This window comes from Ischnura elegans, chromosome 1 (assembly GCF_921293095.1).
Source record: "Ischnura elegans chromosome 1, ioIscEleg1.1, whole genome shotgun sequence".
NCBI classification, from domain to species: Eukaryota; Metazoa; Arthropoda; class Insecta; order Odonata; family Coenagrionidae; genus Ischnura; species Ischnura elegans.
This window is the reverse complement of record NC_060246.1, coordinates 165,215,282-165,242,462: the sequence shown is the minus strand read 5'-3', so window position 1 is coordinate 165,242,462 and position 27,181 is coordinate 165,215,282. Positions and strand designations below refer to the sequence as shown.

The window sequence follows — 27,181 nt, the reverse complement described above, 5'->3', positions numbered from 1 at the left end:
CCGGTGTAAGCATATAAGTAGTCTGTTCTCAACCAAAATCACTGAGGAGACCACAACTTAACGTCCCATCCGACGGACGGAGATATGTACTTGAATCGACCTCCACAAAGTACTAAAGCAGAGATTAGTATGAAAAATCTCCTCTACTCATGGAATAAAGTGCTGAAGAAGCAGAAGGAGGAAGGAAGCCTCCCCACACTATTCAGTCCTGCTTTATATTTCCTCCCCACAAACGTTTTCGCTCTCAAAACAATTTCATAATGCATTAATGGCGAAATTTAAGTCAGCATGTTTACAGTTTTAATTGAAATGGAAGTGGTGAATATTTAATTATTTTCGTCATGAAATGATTTCATAGTGAATTGACTCGAGGTGTAATTCATTTTAGAAATCAATTCATTCAGTGCGTTCTTTTATTTAAATATTTCTCTAATTTAATTATGATTTTTTTAACTTAGGCGTGATAACTGGGTTAAATTTTTCATTCTTTTTCCAATATATATTTTTGCAAATCCACGGCGTGTGTGGTGCTGGCGGCTTTAATTATTTTGCTTTACTAATTTCTCCAGCACTGCGCTGCGTGTCCGACATTGCGTTTCCCGTAATCACCGAGATAATTGGACGAGATTTAGCGGTTTCCAGTGATTGCGCTCAAGTAACGAGGGGGAACGCGCTTTCGAATCGCTTCCCACTTACGTTTGGGCGAAATATGTGTGGACGCGTACGTTAGTGGACATGACCGCCTCCTCGTCCGACTGCGCCTTGAAAACGCGACGCGAGCGTGTGGAATCCGGCGCAGAAAGACTTGATCCGTGAGCTTAATAAAACACAAAGAAAACTTTAAATTGATCTATGAGGGATGCCGCCTGTTTATTGCGGTTTTCAAGCCTTTCACATCGTAAACTCATTCTGAAATTCCATTTTAAAAGCAGCATTTCAAATTTTGCGCTGAAAAGATCGATCGCCATCCTCTTCTTGCAATTACGTTAGTAAACCAAGCCAGGACTCACTGCTAACCTGCAAGTTTTGCTTCCATTTGATCTGAGTATTAGACGTGATATTTTGTGAATATGGATATTTTGTATGATGTATTAAATGTTCCGGCAGCCTACGGCAAATCCGTGGACTTAATAAAACCCTGAGAAAAACTGTGCGAAATTGCCAAGAGCGAACAGAGAGGACAGCCGAAGACAGATTTTATACGAATTAGGCTGGAAGCCGCTGGAGACTCGGAGGCTACGTGCTAGGGTCAGATTGCTTCGCTTACGTAAAGGGAAATCTTTCCGAGCAACGCATCTCAAGACCTCGCTATGTTTCTAGACCGGCGGAAACGATTAATTAAGATGCCGCACAGTTGGTCAGAGGAATTCGAACAATAAAAAAGCGCTTCAATAAACAATGATAGGTGGGATTCAATTGTCAAATATCTGGCCTGACGCCTATCTTCACCTGTTATTTCTCTAATTCGCCTGTCACTCCCTATTTATTTTCTTGTAAACAGCTGGTGTCATAGCAACCTCCGCTGCACGCCTGTCGAGGCAGCTTGCGAGGAAGTATTTAGTAAATTTAAATGAAGGAAAGTGCGCGTTGGAGGTATTTCATGACTGAGCCTCACCAAGTATTTATTTTAGGTTTTTATTATTCGAGGGAAAAAGGATTCCTCTACCATTCACTTTGGAAAAATATCTCTCTTGTATTAATTGTTTTGTCAATACCGGAAAAATAATGAAGTTTTAACATGATCTCCTCCGTGTCTCCGTAAAAGATATCTGTACTTAATTATTCAATTGTGCCACTTGTGGCCATTTTTCAATAAACTTTTCATATATTCCTACACATGAGCTTTAGTATTGGGAGAAAGCGGCAAGAAAAGTCGATCAAAACAGTTCGATTGTAGTCGTAGCTTTGGCTGTAGAGTCGTCATAATCGCAATACCAGTCGTGAATGTCATGCCATCGCCAGCGAGGAATATTATTGGAAGGCACTCCGTAGCGTTGAAGATGAGCGATCCGAAGGTGGAGAAAGATATGTAAGAGGTGGAACCTTCATCATAACGTAACGCATTCTTCCCAACGTACCTGTCGTATTTGACATAAAATTCATTCAAAAATTATGTCATCGTCTTGAAGGTGCATATACTAGTAGATTTTGCTTATAAAATATAGATAAAAAATAAATTTAGATTAAAACTAGGCTTGAGTCGATTCCAAATGTCGATTCTCGATTCCACCGATTCTCATGCCTCGTTCGGATTACGATTGTTCCAGCAATCGTTAGAACTATCTTTGCATTCACACGACGATGGTTAAAACCTGTGCTGCCCTCTAGGGCTGACATCTAAATTGAACGAGAAATTGACGGTTAGCAAAGCTGTTGAGGTATGCACTATTAAGGGTCAATATATTACTGTGTTCAAAGCGTATTTATCGAATAATTTTTCTTCCGCCCATATCCTTCCTTCCTTGGACAAATCTATAAAAAAATAGAGCGATGGGAGCTTTGCGAACTTTTCGTCTTTCTCTTGTCGCTTCCTTTTCCGGTCTCCCAGCGCCTAACCATCGTGAAGTGGCAACGTTCGGAACTACAGTAACTATTGTCAGGACATGCATTCACGCTGCTAGTTCGGCCAACTATCGTCAGGACGATCGTAATCTGAACGAGGCATCGGTCGTGGAATCGTAATCGAGAGTCGATCGCCCAAAGTCGATTCCTATTCCATCGAATCCAGGAAGATAAATATTTTGACAATAGACTATATTATTGGGGCATAAAGGCCGCCACAGAACAATTTATGTCCGAAACAGTTGAACTGTTTATAACTTTATCAAATATGAGGATATATTGATGTAAAGGTAATTTGCTATTTCTAATAAATACACTTTTTGGGCCTCTAAATTCTCTTTATTATTTTATTCCATTCAGTTCTTACATTTTCATGACAGAAATGCGGCTAAGAAATCAATTTCCCACCTATCAGTATGAATAATAATCGGGAATCGATTTGAAAGAATTGGAATCGAAAAAAGTGGAGTCAACTCATCACTAATTTAAAACAAGTAATATTTCGTCATTTCTGCGAAAATCTCCCATAAAATCCAACCTGAAACTAATACGAACATTCCTTCCTGCTGTTTTTTAGTGTAATAAGGGCTCACGTTTTTGGCTCATCTGAAGAGGTGTTAAAAACATATCTGGCCCAGCAAAGGAAAACTTCACCGGCCTCTTACGAAGGACGTACTCGTTTCAATTGTTTGGTCGCAACTCTTCGCGTCAACCCTCACCTACAACAAACTTCTCCGGTTTTCGACTCTTGCCATATATTGAGCATTGCTCTTCCCATTCGCCCCTTTCCACGTGTCTCCTAATTGGTGGGATTTCGGATGGAACACAAAACGCCTGCGGGATGCTGAGTTGAGCGGAGAAACTTATGAACCTCATTACGGGGCTAACTCCTGTTTCACCGCTTGCCCCGATTTCTCCTGCCAGCAGAGGAGAGGAGGATATAGCCCTTAGGAAAGACAGCAATTTTATTCCTTCTATTTGATTGGCTGTTGGGGCAGAAGGGCAAGTAAAAAAAAAAGACGATAGGTATGCGCGTCGAGCATTAATCCGGAGTTCGTATCTTCCATACTCTGTGCGGGGGGTCGGCGTAATTCATTTGGGGACAGTTCTTTCTTCTCTGTGTCAAGGCGAGATGAAGAGGGAGACTGATTCACGTGGAGCGTGAGCAATACCTCTCAACGAAAAAAGGCTCCTAAAATCAACAAACGTGAAACGTGAATAGCATTCGAACTCGAGGAATTGCACACCGCAGTCCTCTAATTTATTTACTTCTAGCACAAGGTCGTTTCTTTTACTACTTGCGATTACTTCACTCCGTATCCATATTGGCATGCCCCAAAATCAATTACTCCTTCCGCCAGGGAAGAGCCGAGAAGTTAGGCCATGCCATAATGCAATGTGGGCGGAGACAAAATTTACTCTCAATCTAATCCATGTAAGTCGGTCGATAAGTGGACTGTTCCTGTTCCCAAAAATCGAACTTTAATTCTGCAATGATTTTTCAGGACTAAAACTCAGTTGCCGGTATTAGCTATTTTATTCAGGTTTTTTTTGAGCTAAATCATTCAGGGTACCCAGTTGTTGACCGTTGAATCCGTGAAGTATCTCGGAGTTAGATTCACTAATGATCTATGGTGAAATAAACTTATTCAGAAAATAACAGGTCAAGCTAATCGTAAATTTGGTTTTGTTTAAAGAAATACAGGCTAGGAAATTGTGAAGACAATGAGAGATAAATAAGTTATTTCTCCCTCGTTAGACCAAAATTGAAATACGATGCCAGTGTTTGGGATCCTCATGAGATAGGCTTAAGAAATATAGAACGCGTGCAAAGAAGAGCTGCCAGGTACGTGGAAGCCCGTTACGATAGCCTTGTTAGTGTTACTGACCTATTAGAGCAACTTGGATGAGAATCACTGTCAGACCGGTCAGACCGTAGGCTGAAAACAAAACAAAACCTATTATGTAAATTCAAGAGCAGTTTATTTTCCGACGAAGTTAGCCATAAATTGCGAACGCCAAGATACTAAGGTAGATCAGATCATAAAATGAGATAGATAGTCTGTAGAGCAATTAGATTCAGATTTTAGTTTTTCATGCGATCGATGAGAGACTTTAGCGGCAGCGTTGGGAAATAGTAATTGGTTATTTTACTTGCTATGTAGCCGACTAACTTATTAATATTCCATTTTATGAATAAAAATGCGTGTTGTTGTTTTTTTTTCAGAAAAAAATGTGCTACCTGCAAGTGCTGCATCGCCAGATTCAGCTCAATTGTTTTTTTCCTTCTCTTTATCTCTATTGTAGTTAAAATTACACGGAGCCCGATATCATTTCGATACTATGAGATTTTGTAATCGCCGTTATTTTGCATGTTGCCAACTCATCCAGGCTCCTTTTACTTTTTCTAAAATATGAATATCCTACTTGTATAACTTTTCGTCCATTTTTTTCGTTTGTATTTGTTCTTATTCTTTTTTCCACGAGCTCCGCCGCTAACTCGGCCTCCTGCGTGTTTCGTTCTCTCTATAATGGGGTCGGGACACAAGGACGCATCTGCGACGACTACTCCTGGGATATAAAGGCAGTGTGCATCGTCGTCTTTGGATGAACTGGAGCCGTTATGCACTGCAGATTATGCCGATTACTAGTTGTTAGTCGCGTGTGTGTGTATGATGGAGTACTTTATCCTTTTACGATCGACCTGCCCTCCATTTTCTCCTCATCATAAATTCGCTCGTTTGGAGGAATCGCCCTCACTCAACCGGGTATCCTTTTTCTTTTCTTTCGGCATTTCACTTGTATTGATACTTGAAAGAGATGCGACATACCGTCCGTTCGACCAGTCTTTTTTGGTGGCGAATTGCCTTACCTATGACCTACGTTATTACCTTGAAATATATATTGTATGGGTATGAGTATATAGACTAGACTTTTATTAATATTTGAATGCATCGCATATACGAAAATTTTTCCTCGCTTCCTTCTCGGGTAGTTTATTTTTTAATATTTGAGAAACAGGCAAACGAGTTTTGAGTTATCTTCAAATGAATGCTGATATTGTATTCGAATTACATCGGTTGCTTGAAATTGGCACCGCGGTCTGCTCAACTATTTTTAAAATAACCGATTAAATTATTTAAGATATGAAAGTCCATTCTATGGAAATTTTTTTGTTTTTCAACGAAAGAAATCGCTATTTGGAAGTACGGGGTTCGGGTTGGTGTGGTGGCTAGAGTGTTGTCCTCCCACCCGGCGGGCTCGGGTTCATCTCCCGGCGGAGGCAGAGGCTGCCCGACCCCAGCTTGAATGTTGTGTGGAGGATTTTCCAAGCGCAACACTCTGTCCATCGGATGGGACGTTAAGCCGTGGTCCCCTTGGCGCCTTTCGTTAAGTGCAGGCCGTAGCAGGCTAATGCCGACGCCTGGTTTCTCTCCAACCTTCCTTCCATACCCTCCCCTCATGGCTCAAATGACTTAAGCTGTCGGTCGCCTCCTCCAAATACCACACCACCTTTTGGAAGTCCTTTTCTCCCTATGGAAGTCTTAAGAACGTGAATAATTAAGCTTTGCTCAATGATCTTTCAACCGGCTTCAGCAATGCTGTGATATTCTCAAGGTTTTTTTTTTCGATTTTCCTTTGATTTCATAACTTTCATGGAGAAAATAAGTGATAATCATTTGTTTCGAATCCTGGAGTCCCAAAGTCTCCCTCAATAAGAGAAAGCAAAGGTCCCTCCCTCTCGGCCGATCGCATTTCGCCGCTTTCGCTGACGAAATGTTTGTTCAAGACCCACGCCGTCATCTTGAAATTTTATTCGGAGTGGCCCTTTGTCAAAATATTCCTTCGTTTAAACATTACATTTATCAACATGCTAGATTAAAGTTTACAGATTTGAGAAAAACGCAAATGTAAACCAGTGTCTGCAGTATCGTTTGTGAAATATTCAAGACGATGGCGCGCGTTTTTGTAATGGAGTGGTAGAAGCAGTCGATGGGAGGATTTGCTGCTGCGTCTCCAAAGGCTAGATTAGCTCTCCTCTCTTTTAAGAAAGCGGCTCTCGTAAAACTGACTGATAGGTGCCACTATTCCAGGAACGGAAGTACTCTTCAGCCACACATAGAGTGTAATTTCAGAGGCGTCCAGGACGTCGAAATTCCCAGCGGAAGGTAAAACGGGTAATTTCGGTAATCAACTCTTCCCGGAGAAGTCTTAAGAGGTCCCGAGCAAATCCCCAAGGCAAAGAAGAAATTATTGCGTCTATAATATCTTCTCGGAAACCTTTGATGTCGCACTTCAATTGTTTCCCTTACTTTTTAATGCTCTGGTGATGCATCAGCCATTAAATCGGGCGCGAGAATGCCGTGGTGCGTTCACTTCGGATCGGCTCCGACCCATTTACAAAGAGCATCCAGAGTACCATTTGGGAAAACCGAAATCGTTTGATTTGGCTCGGAGAAGTACACTCGCAATCAAGATGACTTCTAGAGCCACAAAATTCAAAATTAAGCAAAGGGATTGAGCGTCCTTTATAGTAACCGTACGGAGTTCATCCCGAAAAATGAAAAAAAAACTACTTTACACTTTTGTGGCAGATCGCATGAAAAAAGTTTCCTCGGAGTTCAAAACCAGGTCACTAAATGTCGGCGTTGTTGTGGCCAAGTCCACAGTTATCTTCAGGGCAAAAACTGAAAAATTTTGACCCGTAAATTCAGTGGTTTGATCGTAATTATCGTCTGGCACATTTATTATTGCTAAGCACCTCTTTGTATCCTCAGTTAAATGAAGAATAGCCTCCATGCAGAACTTAAGATTAAATCGGTTAACCGGAAAACGATGAAACGATTATTTTCAATTTAAATAAGGAAAAAGAAACCTATCAATAACCAATGTTAACAACATGAACGATTTGATAACTGAATTTGCGTATTCAAAAATGTGGGTTTGTACCCTGTAGGTGGTGATAAAACCTGTGACAGGAAAAATATTTTCATCACCTCTGCCTTATGAGTCAAAACGGGCAGAGAAAAAAAACAAGCTTCCTCTAGTATTTAATATTGAAAATGAACCCATGAAATATTTTTTCTACGAATGAGCCTCATTCGTAGAAAAAATATTTCTGGCTGTTTTAAGTAAATTATTTATGCCAAAAAATTAATGGAGGTATAGAGAACAACTGAAAGTTTGCTTTAAAGAAAATGAGGGAATTCAACTCGCTCAAAATACGACTTTCTCACCTTTCTACGCTCTGCACTAATTATGATTTTTAATTGCGTACGATTCCCTTGTTTTTTTCCTTCCCAAAAGGTGGAAATACAGAGTGCCACCAATGAAATGAAATCGTAAATTTTCAACCAAAGTTTCCACGAGATTATTCAAAGAGTGAAAAGAGGCACTCAATAATTTCCTTGCTCAATGAAACACCTTCAAGTTTCTCGTTGCAGAAGTAGACTCTGTCTAATATTCGAGGTGGCTCCCTTTGTAGTGCTCGAATTCTTAACGAGACGGCCTTATTAAGAGAAGGAGTGCTGGCGTTTGTTTTTTCGCCCCATCGTGCCTCTAATTGCCTCCTCGGATGGAAATCGTCTTCACCCCAATGCGACCTCATTACGGGCAGCCGATGGCAGAGACGCATTAGTATAGGAGCAGACCTCGTGCGTAATGAAACGCCACAATTGCTTGAAGATGGCGATGGCCTCTGGCCTTCAAGAAGTAGTCTTCATTTTTTTTTAATTTCACGTAATATGAGTCACGTCAACATGGGCCCTTTAGTTAATGTCTTCATACTTACTATTGAATATTGCAACAACAGATTTCCAATTTTTATCCATTGTCACCCCCGGCGAATTGAGATTGACTTACCAAAGCCTCCACTCGCGTCGCTGTAGACAGGGTGATCCATATTTCAAGTTTTAATAAGTCTTTATCTGGGCTCTTCACAAAAATTGATGTTTGAGATGGTATTACCTTAATGGAAATTCATTACTCTTCAAAGCTAATAATCCTCGCCAGTTCTAATGCTATCTTTGCAATCATTGAGGATAAATGGATCGCACTGAAATCATCGCTGCGATGCGAACATTTTTGAGTTCCGAAGGGGGAGATAAGAAAAAGTTTCCACGGGAACTTCTCCAAGCAATTCCGACGCCCAACTTCCTGAATATTTTCCAAAGGGTATACCAAAATGTCCGCTCCCTAGAAATCACCCGCGCCTTAGTTTCTGTGACATGAAGGACGTCACGGAAGTGGAGGAATGATGGGAAAGGTAATTACGGCGTGCAAATTTCAAAGGGTGCGTTGTGTAGCCGTGATTTCAGCGCCCCTCTCGGCGTTTGCCAAAAGGTCATTAATAGAGATTGAGGACAGCTCCCAAACTCACTTAAACCACTCCTCCTTCGGATAGATTTTCCTAGTTTTTTACCCTCCCCCCAATAGTATACATGTATCACGGCCTGTATATATGCATATGGAAGAGCACGCTAGCTGTATGCGCATTAGAATGTGGCGGAGCGCAACATCTATAAGCACCCGATGTAATTTACTTACGAACAGGAGTCTTGAATTTTCGTTACCGAGGTTACCTCTTGAATTACTCGGCGAATTTTAAGCTTACGCATTACTTTCAATTAAAAATATAGTTTTTGAAACTCAAAATGAAATAATACCAAAATAAAATGGATTAAATTTTTAAAAAAATATGTTGACTGCAATGGAAGCAAGAATCCATCAAACTGAAATCGTAAATATCGCAAACAATCACCCGATGAGATTTTTCACCTCGGCGAGGGGGAGGTGGGGGTGGGGGGTCACGTGATGTCACGCGCAGAGGCCCATGCTCGCCCTGATGCTATGTATGTCCTTCGAAGTATGTATGTAGCATTCGTTTCATCGGCAGCAGCGCCCCCTTACAACTTCCTCCACCCTCCCGCGGTCCGCATTTCCTCGAGCTGTGAATGGCTCTCCTTTGATGGCCGATGGCCCGCCTATTTACGGGAGAGAAAAGAGTGGGGAAGAGATTTCGCCCGCGTTAATACCTAATCTCCTCTCTCTCTCCCTCTGTAATGGTTTCCTCCTTTTTGCTTCTCCTCTGGCTCCATCGATGAAGAATCTCCCTCGACTTTCTTCCTCAACCAATCTTACCTGATCGACTTTTCTCACTACCTCGAGTCTTTTCTTCAACGCAATCTATTCTCACTTTTTGCTCTTACCACATTCACGGCTATTTCCTCCTATTCCCACGTTTACCATTGGCTAAAAAGCTGTGGCGAAAATGAATATGTTAAATTTCAATTTAATTAAAAATGAATCATTACTTCTAAGCATGAATAATGTAACGCTATAAATAGCGTGATAGGGAGTATTTTCTGCTTTATTAATAGGAAATAGTAAATATATATACATTAACAATACGTTTCATATTCGGTATGAATAAATCCTTGTCCCTAATACGATTCATTGAATAAATTAATTGGATCCCTATAACACAGAATTTTTTATTCAATTACAACTCTCAATAATATATGAGAATTTTTGTTAGAAGTGCTCTATGCATTTATCTCATTTTATTTTTATTCACAGCTTTATTTTTTTCAACTTTTGGTAAATTGTAGATGCTCTAGATTTTTGTCGCAAAACTGAATTTTAAATTTGGTAAATTTAAGAAAACAGTTAATTCTAGGGCGCGCGGAAATCGTTATTAAATTTCTGTACCAGTATCTATGAATCTATCGTACGTACATGTATGAAAATATATCGGCGGTATAAAAAATAAATATTTCAAATGATGAGCATATAATTATGGTATCGTGCTATCAGACCAAGATTTAAATGCTAAAGCTACAGCAGCAGTCATTTTCCCATAACTTTGAATTTTGATTAAGGAAGTGTATTCACACTTTTGGTACTTTTCTGTGATGATAATTAATAGGAGCTAGTATCGTCTTTGTGCTTCTGTTATTGCCGTTAAACGAGTTATCCAGTTAAACGAGTTATCCTCGCTTCATTTGTCCATCGCAACGCATAGAAAAACCGGAAAATGCGGGTCACACGTTGCCTACTTCTTGAGCTATTCACGGTGAAAAATCGACGGCCTTCATTTACCATTTCACGTAAAGTTGATGGCGTCACGATCTTATTCAGAGCGTTTCTCCGCCTCACAGTCTTTTGAAAAGGTCTCACGAGGTTCGTTGTTGATTTCCCTCTTCTGGGCGTTTCGATCGCTAAGTAAATCGTTCTTCCCCATCGAGTCGAAGGGACTCTAATGACGTCACCAACTTATTGAAAAATGGGAGGCAAATTTGGCGTTTTTCGTTGTTAAACTTACGATAGAAAGTGTGGATGAGGAGGACATTATTTTTCGCCCAGCTTATTTCACTTTCCCTACAATCAAAGCAATAATGTCAATAGAATCCGTTTCGGGGTGTGAGTGAAAATCTTCATTCATTCGCGGGACGCTAACTCATCGCGACCAGTGGTCGTAGTCGCTATGCACAGGTGGAGGTCCCCACTCAGTTCCAGCAGACACTCTGTGCTGGAAGAGATGATTCATGACGAGAGAGAACTGCGGCGCGAGGCAGATCCTCGAAGCCTTTGGAGTAACCGAGACACGGTGACCCAATGACCATAGGTCCTTGACGTCATCAACTCGCTTTCGAAAGGATTTTTAGGGCGCCGATGTTTCCCCGCGAATGGCCCGAGAATAAGGCGATGGATGGAGAAATGGAATAAACGAACTTCTCTGTACTTTTCAAACTCCATCGCAATCCTAATGCCATTCTCACTTCTCCCTCCGTTCAAAATCTTCCTTGTCAACGCCGTGCCCTTGGATTAATCTACAAAATCCACGGTTCTACCGCTGACTGTCCTCAACTCTTTTCTTTTGTAAATCCTTCCGAGTGCCCCTCTCGCCCCCTCTCCATAGTACTCTACAGTCAACACCACTTGCCACATTAAGTATCATCACTCATTCAACGCTCCCTTTCTCTCCGCCTGCCCTCACTTCAGAATCCCCTACCTGCGAACGAATCCTTTCCCCTTATCCCCAGCATCTCCACAAACTTGGCTCTTTCCCACATCTCTGGTAATCAATAGCATCACTCCTTATACACATTTTTATCGATTTTTTCCGATTCTCTTTGTTATATTTTATGTATTTCTTATGATATTGTGCCACTGAAAATTTGCATAAAATAAATCATCGGAATAATGAAATCCACCCCGAAACAGGAGTGTCAAGGATGCGTTGCACGATGGAGGAAGCCCACCTTGCCTTACCCACCCTGCCAAGCCCTCCCACCCCCATTGCCTCCCCCTCCTATTGAGAGGGCACAACAAGTGGCAGCAGCCGGGATACATACACAAGAGAGATACACGCGAGCCACCCTTGGACAAAGAGGGAGTGAGGGATAGAGCCAGCCACCTGTAGCCCATGCACAGAGATGGCGCTCTCGGGAAAACCCGAATCCCACCATCATTTTTTCCCGTCCCTTTCACACGATAGCTCCAGCGATCGCTCCAATGATAGCGTGAAAATGACCCTTTCACGCAATGATCATTTTCCGTGACGACTCCAGGGATGGGAATCCATCCCTTTTTCCATCACACGGCCCGCCCCTTTATCCGTCGCTGAAACCATCGCTAGTACAGACTTTCAGCCAATCAGAACTTACGACCGCTAACAGTGATTGCAACACCACGCTTGGCCCTTAATTGAATGGCAGTTTTAAATACGGAAAGTGAATGAATAAGCGATGGAAAAATGGACGGTGGGAATGACTTTGTGATTAAGAAAATTATGGATCAAGCGATCACTCTATTTGGTTCCTGAAAACCTATCCCTGGAGCTATCACTCAAAAGGGACGATTACAAGTGATCGTGTGATTTAGGTTAAAGAGCTCGAAGAGACGGAATACAACTGTGTAAAAACGGAAAAATACGAAACCGTATCCTTGAAACTCAAACACAATTAATATAGTATAAGTATTAGTTGTTGAAAGAGCGCATTGGCGAAGCATCGGAATATGAGCCTCGCGATTCCTCTCTATCTGCGAGAGATAGTGTTTGCGAGAGGTCTATCGCCGCTCCGGGTCACAACTGATTTTTTGTGCGCAAATCTCGGCGCATTTTTCGATGCTCGGTTCCAAATATATTTCGTCGCGTGGAGAGGAAACGGCCGCAGCGGAGAGAATCGTGTGTGCGGGCGAAATCCCATCATGGGGAAGGAAAACGGTCGTGTGACGCGAGGGGCGGTTTCACCCCTTAGGGGGGGATATTTTCAAAAGGGAGATATGCCGCTCGTCATCATGATCTGAATCAAGCGTATGTGATCATGATGGCCCTCGATATAGCCAGCATTGTACGAAAGGAATATTAGGTGAATGGAATACTTTGTAAAAGTAGAAATGAGTGCAAGGAATATTTCATTTCATTTTTACACCATGACTGGGTGTCACCATCACTATCAACACTCATCAATCCCTATGGATTGAAATTGACTATTCGACTAGTACATATCCTGTATTGCGTGCAATTCGACGTTACCCTTTATTGCCATAGGTTGCCGGAGAAAAGGCTTCGCCGAACTCTGCCCCTTCAAAAGAAATTCCAGCGGTTACTGTGCTGCTTTCCAAGTATATTTGCGGGTGAGTGGACGGGGATGAAGCAAGTGGGATCGGTAGCGCGCCCTTCATCGAAGGCTGCACACCGTCAGTGGGCTTTGCAGATGGGTTATCCCAATCGTAAGACAGAGAACGAACTTGATATTGCCAAACGCCTATGTTCTCGCGTATAACTATCTCAGGAATAACTTGAACCACTGATATCTTAGGCACGATGCCGAGGCATAGAACAGCGAGGATAAACTGCGCTCATTGGCCAACAAAAGGGTGGGTGGGTGTTCCTAGGCATACTTGGCCAATGGGTTTAGATGACATGATAAACCGCAAAGATAAGGACACCGATTTAAAATGTAAGGTTCGGCAACACACCCTCACACGTTCACACCATTAAGTCAAGTTAACACCATTAGGTATCATCATAATCAGTTACCAATCCCAACAATACGATTGGTTTGACGCAGCTCTCCAATCAACTCTTCAATCCGTTAATCTTTAAGTACCCATATAATTTGTATGATTTACACCATTCATCACCCTCTCCATGTAAAATCTCATCCGTGGTTACTCAAATCTGCCGTCCTTCCCTTTTTTACTCTACTCATACGATGATTTTCACTAACCGGAATCACTCGATCATTTTCTCCGTCACTTTTGAGTGATAGTTCCAGCGGTGTCTTATCAGGGTTCACCAATAAAGTGATCCCTGGACCCATCATTTTCAGAATCACACGACAATTGCCACCGTCCCTTTTTTCAATCGCCCACTCTCAATATTTTCAACTGCCATTCAATAGGGTAGTTTCCTTCATCAAAGAAAACGAAATGCATTGATTGCTATTCGCTACCCACCATTAGGGTTTTCAGAATATAAAAATTATTTGGTTTTAGAAATCCCAGTTTAAAAGAATGGCATTCGTCAATTTTATCCTCATTTGAAAAAAGGCCAGATTGGCGCCCATGCGATGCCACTCCACGTGACGTCACAGGGACCTAGTTTCTACACGAGAGGATAGGATTTTTACATCGTATGAGATTACCAATGCATGTATGAGTCACAGAGTTCAGTGAAACATACCTTGATAATCACTTATTAAATTTGTCTAAGGTCGGAAAGTTTCCTTCGTTTGATAAGGTAGTAATAATTCATATTTAAGCCAAGCGCTACCTGCTAGGAGGGTACTCTGCTACCTGCTAGCAGCCTGCGTCGTATCAGCGCTCAAGCCTCGCGCCAAGGTCACCTCATAGGGCGGCAGCGGGAACCAGAAATACGTCACACGGATATTCCTACTCAGCCGTCGCGTTTTCGCGCGCTTGAAAATTTTCACTTTTCGTTTAATCGCGAAAAATAGATATCGTCATTCGAAAATCTATGATCGTAAAATGCGTACTCCAGGAGTAATAATCTTTCGATTTAGGCAATAAAAAAATAAAAGAAACCACCCTATTCAAAGCCAAGCGATTGGGATTTCCATCCCTCGAGCCATAGTGGAGAATGATCACGAGGAACGGTCATTTACTGCGCCATCGTCGAAGCTGTCGCTGGAGGTATCCCTCGAAAGGGATGGAAAAAATAATAGTGTGATTGAGGCTTTGCTCCATCGTATCTCATGATCGAATTGTTCCTTTTGACTTCTACCCGAGGCCTCCAAAAGGCTTCCCTCCTACTTTCCTTGGTACATGCATCCGCATTACTCGCCAATCGTTAACGCGACAGACGACATGCATTTTGCGAGACCCCTGCTCTCCCCTAATTGGTTGATCGCGCGCCGCGCAACAACTGTCCCTCCCCCTTCGACCTCGCTCGTCGCTTACGACCATATTCGGAACGGAGTATAGTCTGGTGCTTGATGAATGGAATGAAAAGCGCGTGGCGCCCCCGCAAGCAAGCACTCCCGCGACGGCCTCCAATCACGAGAGGCGTGCGTAGGAGGGACACGCGTGTCTTCCCACCCACACTTGGAAGGAACTCTCGCCTCAACACTCTGATTAATCAACTCTCTCTCCGCGGCACAAACCCTCTTGTGTGTGTGAGTATGTGTGGGTGTGCATTGCGGACATGTGCTTTGCTCGCAAATCGATCGCGGATCGACTGAAACCAGCAAGCCTTTCGACGCAACTGAACTCGAATAACAGTGCAATGCTGATAACCTCCTCTCCCTCTCCCCAAACGAAGCCGAGAAATTATGCATCCGAAGAAGACCCTCTAGAACCACGCTCCTTTTGCATGCACGGATAGATCGCGCAACCTCTTTCGCGAAGTTTTCTAATATTCGATAAAATTGGGTCGATATTTCGCCTTAGAAGATGAATTACAGGGATTTCATAAGATATATTTTCCATCTCATATATATTGCAGTAACCTTTAAATTGAATTATTCGCATTTTCTCAATTAATATATTATTGGGGGAGTCAGCCATGCTTGGAGGGCCCGGACGGACTTGGGCTTGGCTTCAACTGCTCCCGTGCGCGTTGCATAGCAACTAACATTCGCTTGTTTTCAGTTCGGTTGTCAACACCATACGCCTCACGACCGAGAATGGCTCATCTTTTCGCGCTATCGCGCAAGCTGTCTAAATAGGCGTGTGGCAGAGGATGAGACGACACCAGGCGTCAACAAGGAAAGTTGCGCGTCGGAAATATTTGACTACTGTGTCCCACCTATTATACATTTAAGTCCCCTACTATTCAATATAAAAGAGAATTCCTTTATCCCTATTCTTTCGGCTCTAACATATATTTTATTTAATCGCTTCTACGGGACTTGGAAATATGGTGAGGTTCTAAGATGATTCTCTCCGTTTCGTTCTGAATGGCATCTGTTCTTAATAGCTCGTATAATATAAGCGTAGCACCTAGCCTCCGAGTATCTTGCGATGAAAAACAGTAGAAGCACTTAGAATTAATTGAACATTACGTTTTGGAGACAATATTTTACAGAAGAATCATATTTCATCTTTAAGAGAATCGATTTAGAGTTGAGAAAATAATTGGCTGATGCTCATCGGAGAAAAATGCTGAATACTGTTCTGCCTCCGAGCATTCGGGGTGGAGCCGATAAAGCGATGACTGAGCAGGACACGAGCGACACGTGCAGGGGGACTGACCAAGTGAGGCCTTATTCCAGTCCGCTTTGGGGTAGGCGTGCTTACATTTCCACCGTGTCCGCAAGAGAAGTCACGCTTTTCGAATTTGGACGCATTTCACGACCAAAAAAAAACAATATACCTCGTTCAAATGAAGGCTTGCAACGGAGCTTAATAAAGAAACATGGTGGAGATAGACGTACAGACTTCTGACCATATAATTTGATCTTAGTTAAAAAATGGGATATATATGAGTTTGTAACGGGCATAGTAGGATTAGCACCTATTCCGAGTGAGTTACCGATTCTCACTCCCTATATTCTACACACAACTAATCTAATCCACGACTAATCAGCCTAATTAATGGTATATCTTTGATTCACAGAAATCTGTTGATTATTACGTATTGGATGGGGGGGGGGGGCAAAAATATGTGCACCGTATGAATTCATGGCTTGGTGATGAGGAAGGTATATCTTTTAGGATACCTCTTGCACCCAATTCTTTTTACAAACTTTGACATGTACTTTATTTAAGCGATGCGTAACTTCGAAAATAAGGAGAATGATGGCTTTAATTTTATCATATATATCTCCTCCTTTTTATCAACCCAGAAGGTTAGCTCATGCGCATGTTTATGAACTTTAGGGTACTCTGAACGTTTCAATAATTTATGTTGACAGGAGTTTTCAGGCAGCAACTCGGGAAGAAGTTCATCCTTTGACATATAAATTTATTTATACCGTGCAATTCAATTTATTAAATCATGTGCCATGAAAAATGTATAGAAGCTTTTCATATTAGTGTAATGTAGCTATATTGCATGCGTAAGGAACTCTAAAAAACGGGTCAAATTATGTAGCATTAAAAAAAAACACTTTTTTTTGAGCATCAAATTTATAATTCCTCATTGTTTTATCCATTCATTTTTTCGCCCTAGTTCGAATTTCCGGCGAACCCTTTTTTTCGGAAGTGCTTCGGGCGGACACCAGATGCAATCGATCGTGAAATTGAGAATCGCTCTCTCAACTGAAGCACAAAAACGGTGTTTGCCGAGACAAGGAGCATACTCTTTCGTCTATGTAAATTTATTCCCCTCCTCTCTCTCTCATATATATATGTATACAAGATTCATTACACTTCAACCGAACTCAAAAACGTAACATTTCCCACGCGGCCCTCTCTGATTCCTTTCTAATTTTGTATCTTTAGTGCTCGTTACGGCTTCGAAACGACGGAGGAAATCAACTCTTATACCCGAAAGAATAACTCGGCAACTCCTCCTTCGATAAAATCCACATACTTCCCCGCAATTTGCCACTATGGGTGTATGGCGGGGGTGATAGGACAGCAGCCGTTGACGAAGAAAAATAAATTCTCAAACGAAGTTATGCCTAGAATTTATTAAAGTACTTTATTGTTAGTCGGGAAGCGAATCTCCATACCTATATGTTCGGCAAAATATCTCTCTTAATTTATCATTTCTCTTGGGACTTAAAATCTAAGATATTGTTGAGAATCTAAGATATTGTTCTCCATGTCGCTCTGAAATTAATTAAGACACAAACTTAAATACTCAGCCAATGTAAGCCTAGCGCGCAGCCACCGAGTCTTTAGCGGCTCCCAGCCAAATTCATTTAGCACCTGCGTAATGCTTTCTGTCTGCTCTTAAGATGGGTTAGTGAGAAAACGCAGGAAAAACTTTCCTTCCATATCGAGTTCACTTCATCACAATCGATTGAGTAGCTATCGACATTCAACACTTCAAACTCGGTGTCTTGGCTTTTCACATGGAACCTTATTGCGACCATACTATCCACTGCGAGCCGCAGATCTCGCCGCATTGATTCAGAGAGGAGCAAGTGAAGTCACAGAACGCCTGGAATGAGGAGCCTTAGCTATCGGTGAGCCCCACTCTCTACGGAGCGGAGCCATCAAGGAGAGGGACTTCAATTGCTTTACGCGTTCTACGTTTTAGTTCCTGTTTCGCAAGGTCTTTGGGACATTATTCGCATATTATTTTGCCTTTCCAATCGTTGTCAAAATCTGATCAGATATGCCGCATGGTTTCACGCTTTATATGGTGGATATCCATTCTAATTTGGATGAAACACAGTCGATACTTTTCCACAAATTTGTGGCCTATGTTGACCGATTTCGTAGCTTAGGCGACATCTTTTGGCCTGATGATCATGTCGGTGACAAACAACGGTACTCTTAAAGCGAAAATTCTATTAAAAAGGTACCAAATCTTTTCAATTCATAGAAATCTGATCAGTAAATGCATCACATTTACGAGCTACTGCTCATGCTGTTTGTGGTGAAATGTTGGTCCTCTTAAATGTACTTCGAGACACCTAATATTATTCCGACGGTAAAAAAGCCAATCCGACCGTGTCGCACTACTCTAAAGTAATTTGTTTGAAAAATTTCCGACTGTCGTATTGCATTTCCTGATTGCACTTCGCTTTCATTCGGCGTTTCGTTTACGAAAACTGTGAATCGTGGAAGAAGTAATTTCAAGAGGAGAACATACCAAGAATTTACTATGCGATGGATATGTAAACTCTGGATATGACGTCGACGCTGCGAAGAAATAACTCCATTCCAAAACAGTGCGTGCGGTGGTTTGCTGTCAGTTCGTCTAGAATATATTTAAGTTTTATATTGTCCACATAAAATTAACTTCTCTATTGATTTCACATCATCAAGTCACACCCTAACATCGAAACGATGGTCGCAGTGATATCAATAGAATGTGGAAAATACGTTGATGAAATATATTCTTGAGGAGTTCCACAAGTGATGTTTGAGAGCATCAATTTTGTTGTTAGTTCTTGTGAATAAATACAGGTGCTCTCCAGTTCGCGTCAATTATTTTAACGCACAAGAGCCATAAAACAAAATTTATATTGGGTGCATAATTTAATTTTGCGTCACTCTTAAATGGTCTTTAAGCGTCCATATTTCTAGCAAATATGACCGACTGATTCAGCGGAGACTTCAACGCGTGACTCTGTCTTTCGTCGCCGCTAATCGAATCGACTCGCGAGCGTAAATCCGCTTTTTAATGGCTACTCAACGGTTTTGCGAAAGATTTTCATCCTTTCAGATTTTTCATTATTTCTTCTGCGCTAGAATATTTCAATGTAGAGAATTCTACTGCCGGCTGTTAGATATGTTGTCACCGCTCGTTTCGCTGACATCAAAATATACATATTACCTCTCAATAAGGGTGTGGCGGGGTGTGAATAATGGTGTCAGGACACAAACCGATATGCCCTTACGAATTTCCGTCTAGCTTACATTAAAGTTATTTATCGTTCGGGGGAAAAATACTACATATCTATCCATTCCACAAATATCTCTTATTTATCGCCTCTGTCGGAATTGAAACATAGTGAGGTTCTATTATGATGTTCTATCGCGTGTATCGCGCTGAAAGATATCACGGCAGATTGATTCGAATTTCACGCGGAAATTAGCCATTATATTAGCTGTTCACCGAACCTTGTAATCGTGGTGATTTATAATCTATCAAATTCGTAAATTTGGAATCCTATTCATCGATAGTACCAGTATATAATTGCAAATACTGAGAATTTATTGATAACTTTTCACTCCGCGGCTGGGGATATTTTTGACCGATTTAAATACGTTTTAAGTGAATACATAAAGTAAGCTCTTATCATACAGACTAGATGCTTTGATTATATGAGTTCCCTGTGGCTCAGTGTTAGAAAAGAGAAAATGATGGTACGAGGTTATGAGCGAAAATTGCTGTTGCTAAATTAGGACAAGAAGTCTAAATTCTTCCGATCCGCCGTGCTCCTGATGTGTTTTGCCTCGATAGCCTGGTTTAGGATAACCCACTCATCTAGTCACCCTTCGCAAGGTTACCTTTAAAATCCTTTCCTGATAAAAAACCCTAAACACTCTTATACACTCCTGAGTAGATCCCGAAGAATCTCGATTGCGGTGAAACCACAAAATAAAGACGGTGAGCGGGTTTCATTTTAGGAAATACGCTATTACCCTAATACCAAACAAAAGTCACAAATAAGTGTAAAAGGAGTGAATCCATTTTACTGTGAATGAGTGCATGGATTGTATGATGGAATCATCAAACAAACAATACTCAAATGAAGGTGGAGCATACTTTGCTATCGTTGATCCGACTTAGTGACTTATCTAAACATTTGATGATGGAGGAAAAGTTACGCATACAATTTCAAAGAAAGGCGTTTTTTGGCCCAATTCTTAATACAATTGATTTTTTTAATGTTTCATTTTTTTGCAATCATGCAAAGACGTTTTGGATCAAACCACGGCGCAACTTTATATTTTCTGATTGAGAAACGGCACACATTTCGCATGAAATAAAAATTAACTTAGTTCTTTGTCGTAATAACACTATGAAACCATCGGTAATAAATTACCAGCATGGAAGTTTCAAAGTGAATATTATTTTTATACGTTAAACGTTTTGCTTAATTATGCTCGAATTTCAACTAATTCCGCCCGATCCCTACTTCGCGCCTCTCTAAGCTATAAAGAAAGATAAATTTTCTCGGGATAGCAATTGGTTCATTTTTTTGCATGGCTGGTCAATTCGTTTCTGTGTCTTAGCGCATGCCTGTTCTTTGAGAGTTTGATTCAGGGATTATTTTGCTCGAATTCTTCATCATAGTCCATCCCATATTGCTTTATATATGTACGGATGTGTCGGTTCGCTTGAATATTCGTTCGATATCGTAAAGCCATTCCGAATTTTCTCGGCGTTCTCTGGTCTCAACATTTTTTCGCTGAAAGATTTGTATCGAACCGAAATGGATGAAACCCGCATGAAAAGTCCCGCTTATTTTTTTTTTCGCGGAATCTTTTGGCTGCGGCTTCCCATTGAAGTCCGCCGTTAGATTTGCTACACCGGCGGCCAAACTTCGTGAGGATCCACCGTGAATGAAGTTGACTCAGAAAATCTATAATTTCCCGGAAAATACTTCCATACTCTGCGCATGCATAGTTCATTTGCCACAGTGGTCTTTTTTGAACATTTTAACCATAATTCCATTTTTTAAATGAATGAATTAAAACGGCCACATTAAAGAAGAAATGTAAACTTTTGTCTTCCTTGAAAGTCGCAATTGCCTCTTCACCTCTGGTATACGTACGTATCCTAAAGTCACGATGGCATACGCTACCGTTCTCCTTGCATCACTGCGTTAAGTGGGATGAGCGTCGTGATGTCACATTTAAAATCAGTAATGTTCTGTATCGTAGAATTATTCAATGTTATTATTTCCTGCTGTGTCGTATATACCTAGATCGTCATTTTGGGGGGATTTGCCCCCCCTTTAAATTCACCCTTGTGGGGGCCATGCCCTCACATGATATTCATTAAACTTAATCAGATCACATTATTCATCTCTATTTATTTTTGCTTTTAACCATATTCCCTTTATTTATTTATACCCTTAGCAACATGTAAATTTCCTTGCTGATGTCTGGTTAAAGTGTATAAAGTTACAATACAGCGCGAGTTTGAACGAATTTCGTTCTTTCCTTTTTATTTATTTTTTAAATATTCACTGAACGGAAATTTTTAAAGTATTTTATCGGGCGTGTTTTACAGAAAAAGGTATTGTTCCTTTTTTCATCAGTACAAATATAAATGAAAATCAGTGCACAATAACAACAAAATATAAATCATTATCACGAAAAATCAAATGTTTATTATAGCTGGAATTTGCTATATTTCGCCGTGAAATTCGGCTTGCTCTCCCGTCATCGTCGCTGGAGTCGACTTTTGTAAACCCGTTTCATTGTTTGAATTCGCAGTGCGGCCTGACGAGTGCCAACTTGGGTCAGCATATTATTCTGTGGCCGAATTGAGAATCCTCTTTTCTAATACTCGTGGCACTGATAAATACAAATAAATGTGGGCATATTCCAGTCTTTTTCTCCAGGGTATTTTCAATTCGTTTATTTTGTTCGGAAATGAATCGAGTCGCAGTCATAGATAGATCGGTCGTTCTTTGCTGTCAGGAAAAAAGGATGAGAAACGAGAATAAATATTTTCGGTCAATTAGCGCTGTGCACCCGTCGCGTACGATTCAATTTAAGTTTTAAACGCCCAATCTCCGCGGCCTTCCGCTACCGGTCAAACTGACCGCCCCCAGCGATTCAGCATCATCTCGCCACATGCATGACCTCAATGCATTTCTCGTCATTCACATTAAACGGTCCTTTAGCTATTGGTATCGGATTTTTATAATAATTTGCCTATTGCCATCAAGCCATTAAAATTTAATAATGTATTAAAACGCTGTCTCAAGGACTATATGCAATTAAATGCTTTCTATGGTGTGAATGATTTTATTGAAGAATACCAATAGTCGTCCATTCTTTCGAATTTCAGCTGTTTATCTTTGTATTTTTCTCCAGTTTTGTAATTTTTCTATATTTTATCCATCCGATGTATTTCTGTGTCTGATTATATTTTTTGTGTCATTTTTACGAGTCTTATATTTGCTTCTGTAAATCGTTAAAAAAATAAAGTTAAAAAATGAAAAAAATTATAAAAGTTGCTCTCGCCTCGTTCACCAATTTTATTTTTCTTTCGATTGCGATAAAGACATATCGGGGGTCCCTTCATTTATTGCGCATTGCGTTCCGTCGCCTACTTCCCGACCTATTCGCGGCGAACCATCGACAACCTTTTCGTAGATCAGTTGATGGCATCACGACCTTGTGCCGATACACCTAAGAAAAAGGTTTTTATTGCTATGACGAATACATAAAATCAACACGCGTGTATCATATCGTCATAACCAAATAAATAGCGGAATAATCTGCATCAATGTAGTCAATTTTCATTTTTTCGTCCAGATAACGCTTGGAACACGATGTCTACGATTTAAATCTTCACAAGTCACCTTGGTAGTCATGTGGCCGCGGGTTTAAGGGAGCCGGCCGTTTGTCTTTGTACGTGCTAAACAAGTAAGTTATCCGTTGGTTAGAAGATTTGCCTGTTGCCTGACATTTATTAAAATTATGGTTCGAGGGAAAAAGGAATCCCTAAATCTATCCGTTCGACAAAATATCTCCCTGGCTTATATTCGAATCTATAAGCTGGCAGAAGCTGGTGTTGCCCAGAGAATATTTTCACCGTGTCACACGTGAACGAGGTTTGGCTTGACGAGTGTGAATGGGAAAGAAAGTGTGCACGCGCGTCCATTTTAGAACTACCAAGTGCGTGTAACGCTTATAACATGAAATAGTAACACTAGCCAATACGGAATGAATTGAAATGTGTGCATCGTTAATACTAAGAAAGAAACCACAATGGGGCAAGCCATGAGAATGACATATAATGGGAAGCTGAAATGGCAGCCCAAGGGCCAAGGGAAGAGGGTCGAAACAAATGTCTGAAAGTAGAGAGTCCGAAGAAGAGAGCGAAATCCGCCTTCGCTAAGGATCGGAGTGCTTAGGCCCCGTGTCGATATTGTGTGTCCAATTGGACACACCCGAGCGATCTTTCTTTCCTCTTCTCGTGCAGTGTGCGGCGACCGTTGGTGATTGCTCCCGCGAATATTACGACGGGGAACTCGCAGAAGGGAGAGCGATCGAATAGTCAGAGTGAAATTAGACATAATGAGGGCCGTTAGAGGAAGTTAATATTGAAATTGTCAAATATTGGCCGATCTATCGACAGGGTGTTTGTAATTCATTTTAAAATTAAATATTTTTCCCAAATTTTGCAGAGGAGATGACAGCATACGTAAACTTTTCGTAATTGATGTCGTTGGTATCAGAACTTAAAATAAGTGAAGAATTTGCTTCAACGCATTCATTATGAATGTTTATAAAATCCTGAGTAAGTACAAAAATCGATGCGTATTTTCTAGCGCGCCAATTTAAAGAAGCTGTTAAGCACTAAAAGAATCAAAGCAACAGTTAATCTCATCAGATACATCCAACCTCGGTGGCAGCGGTGTTGCGTGTCCACCTTTCAAACAAACGGACTCGGGTTCGAACCCTGAAACCCTTCACCTAGAGCCCTGACGCATGGGTTGTTGAGTAAATTCGAAAATGATCACTGTAGACCTGAAATCTATTGTCAATAAAAATGGCCACTACCATCAAAGTTAAAGTATCCTTTTCTCTTGGAATTGATGTCACATGACCATTGTTTATAGGCATTGAAACTGTCCAATTACGGCGCTTTTGATATAACTATCTCTTAACCACACTAAAAGCCATGCAATGGGTTAAATATTTATGCATTTGACGAAAGGCCCTGACGTCTTTAGGGAATACGATGATTTACCAGATAGAGAATCACAAAAATGCACGCTCTGAGTGGTAAAAATACCATCAGGCTGGATTCGAACCCCCAGATACTTGGTTGGCAGGCGAGAACGTAACCCCGTAGGGGCGGCCAGCGTAGTAGAAGTCAAAACTGGTAGCCGAGGCATGCATTCGCGCTAATAGACTGGCCTTTTACCGTCACATATTTCTCTTTTCAAACTTAATCTATCACATTGAAATTCACAGAGAAGATATGACTAACAGTTTTTCACAGCGTTAATTTACAGTTTCCCCGTTGCTTTTGGGTTTCACCACGTTTAATTTTATTCTGGGTTAAGACTATTCTATGCTCCCTGTGAATCTGAAGACGAGAGTTTCATTATTATTCCAGCTGTAGATGCTTGAATTGTCGCGACCACTTAACGAATTGAGCTGTAAAACTTCTTAATAAAGTCGTATTTATAAATTAAAGAGATTTTGCAAGTTCCCTGCCCTGGACGACGTGTTGAGATGCTTTTGAATAATTTTAAAACCGCTCACAATTATGTGAAAGCGTCGAAACGTGTCGTATAGCGGAGTGAATAAAGATCTCTTTCGTTTAAGATGAAACAATGCAACCATACCTCACCTAAAACCACCAGCTTGATTTGTAATTAACCAATGGATTCATAGCTAAGCACTGTAGAGCAAGAAGACGGCCCAAACTGTGATTTAATCGGTGGTGCTTATCGAAAAATAACCTATTTTTACGTGTTCATTAATAGCTAAAGTACGAAGGAGCCTAATTATACTACAATGCTAATGACATAGAACTTTAGACGGCTATTTTGAAAGCTTCTTGTTACAACGTATGTAAAGGAAGTATTTGATTGATCAATACGCTTTTATGCTTAAAAAAAACCTGACTGAGATTTATCCATGCGGCAACCAGACCAAATGCTCTGTAATTCCGTTTCTGAACGCATAATGGTATTACTATTAGTGTTATTAACAACTCCATAGTCTCCTTGTGATCAGTCAACGTATCTATGAAAGGGATCTAATTTAATTTACTTGTTTTTAAAACCAAATGAACGTTCTTTCAGAAATTAATCTGCAAACTCGGGTCACAGAACTTTGCAACGTATGGTGATGTTAATTTTTAGGCGAGGGAAACGTCAAGAGAGAGGACCAAATACGTACAGGCGTGTGACCTGGAGTACTCTTTGGCTAGCGAATACAAAGTAAAAAAAAAAGGTGGGAGCAAAGTGGAAGCAACGGGTCAGAGCACTCAAGAGGACGACTAAACAGGAAATCGAGTATCAGACACAAAACAGACATCAGCCAGACAAGCATCAGAAACAAATATCACATATTACGGCAGCATGAAATAAGGATAAATTTCAAACCAGGAACAAAAGAAACAACTGACGCGTCCCTTCTTCTCGACCGGTCGCCTTTGTTATTCCCTTTTTTGTGATTTATCCCTTCTTTGAAACTTACGCTGTCACCTGGAATTTTCAAGGTACATAGAGTGGACGTTATTGACATTTCCCTGTATCTCAAGTATTCAAGAATTACGTCTGAGAATGTACGGATATGAATGTTGCAAATTTGAGATGCAATCCAACGTTGGTCTGGGCCTACTCTCTGTTTTCTCGTGGAAATATCAAGATGATGGATTCGCCCCTGGGCTGTGAAGCTGTTTTCACCCTCATCGTGCAAATATCGATGGCGACGCGAAGTTTCTCATACTAAGCTTTGGGCTTCCTCAAGCCTAGACGGAGTGGAGATGCCTTCGAATCCTCCAGTATGCTAACTTCATACCCCCGGTGACTGCAGAACGGCATATACCCTGGCAGATTCGTTGGCATATCGACTTCAGCTCAGCGCGAGGAAGCCTACCGCAGAGAAGGAGAAACCTCGTCGCCACCACCTTGCGCAAAACAGGAATTAAACCCGGAAAATAACCCAGTGGTGTAGTGGGAAGCCCAGAAAACCTTCGCCAGAAAATGATTGAATGAGTTGGAATCAAGTGATGCGTCGTATAATACGACGGACAGCGCGGGAAGCAGATAGGTATGCAAAGTCCTTTTAACGCCATCATTTTGCATTTTACAGCATGTATACTATCTTTTCCAAACACTTATCTCAATATGTGGAAATCAAAACTTCTCGCATTCTCTCAGTTTACATATTTAAGAAACAGCAAAGTATTGAGAAGGGTTATCTCTATGCACTCTGAGAATTTCGGAGGTCGGAGGCGTGTTCTTATAACGGTCAGGTCCTCCCGGAAAAGTTCAGTGGTTCGCTTGTCACTCTGTTTCAATCGCTTTCGACGGTAAAGATGGGCAGTCACGGAGGCATCAATATAAATCGTGGTTTCGTAGTGAGCTAAGGCAGCGCGACGGTTTCGTTGGGATCGGAAAATGACGAGGTTTTACATTTGCATTTATAACTACGATCTAATGAGCGTAATAGCATTGAACTTAATTCGTAAAAAAAATTATTAAAAAAGTAAGTTATTTAAAAAGCCTCTTGCTACAAAATATGAGCGGGAAATCTAAATATCTCTGGCCGTTGTAGATGATAAAAAATTGTAATGAATGCGTTGCGATGAATCCGTAAG

General features: G+C 41.1%; 1 protein-coding gene across 1 annotated transcript in view; it reads right to left on the bottom strand.

The window, feature by feature from the left end:
* The window catches only part of LOC124154002 (diuretic hormone class 2), a 95,656-nt gene that overhangs the window by 67,876 nt on the left and 599 nt on the right, over nucleotides 1-27,181 (bottom strand). The gene's annotated exons all lie outside the window — the stretch shown is intronic.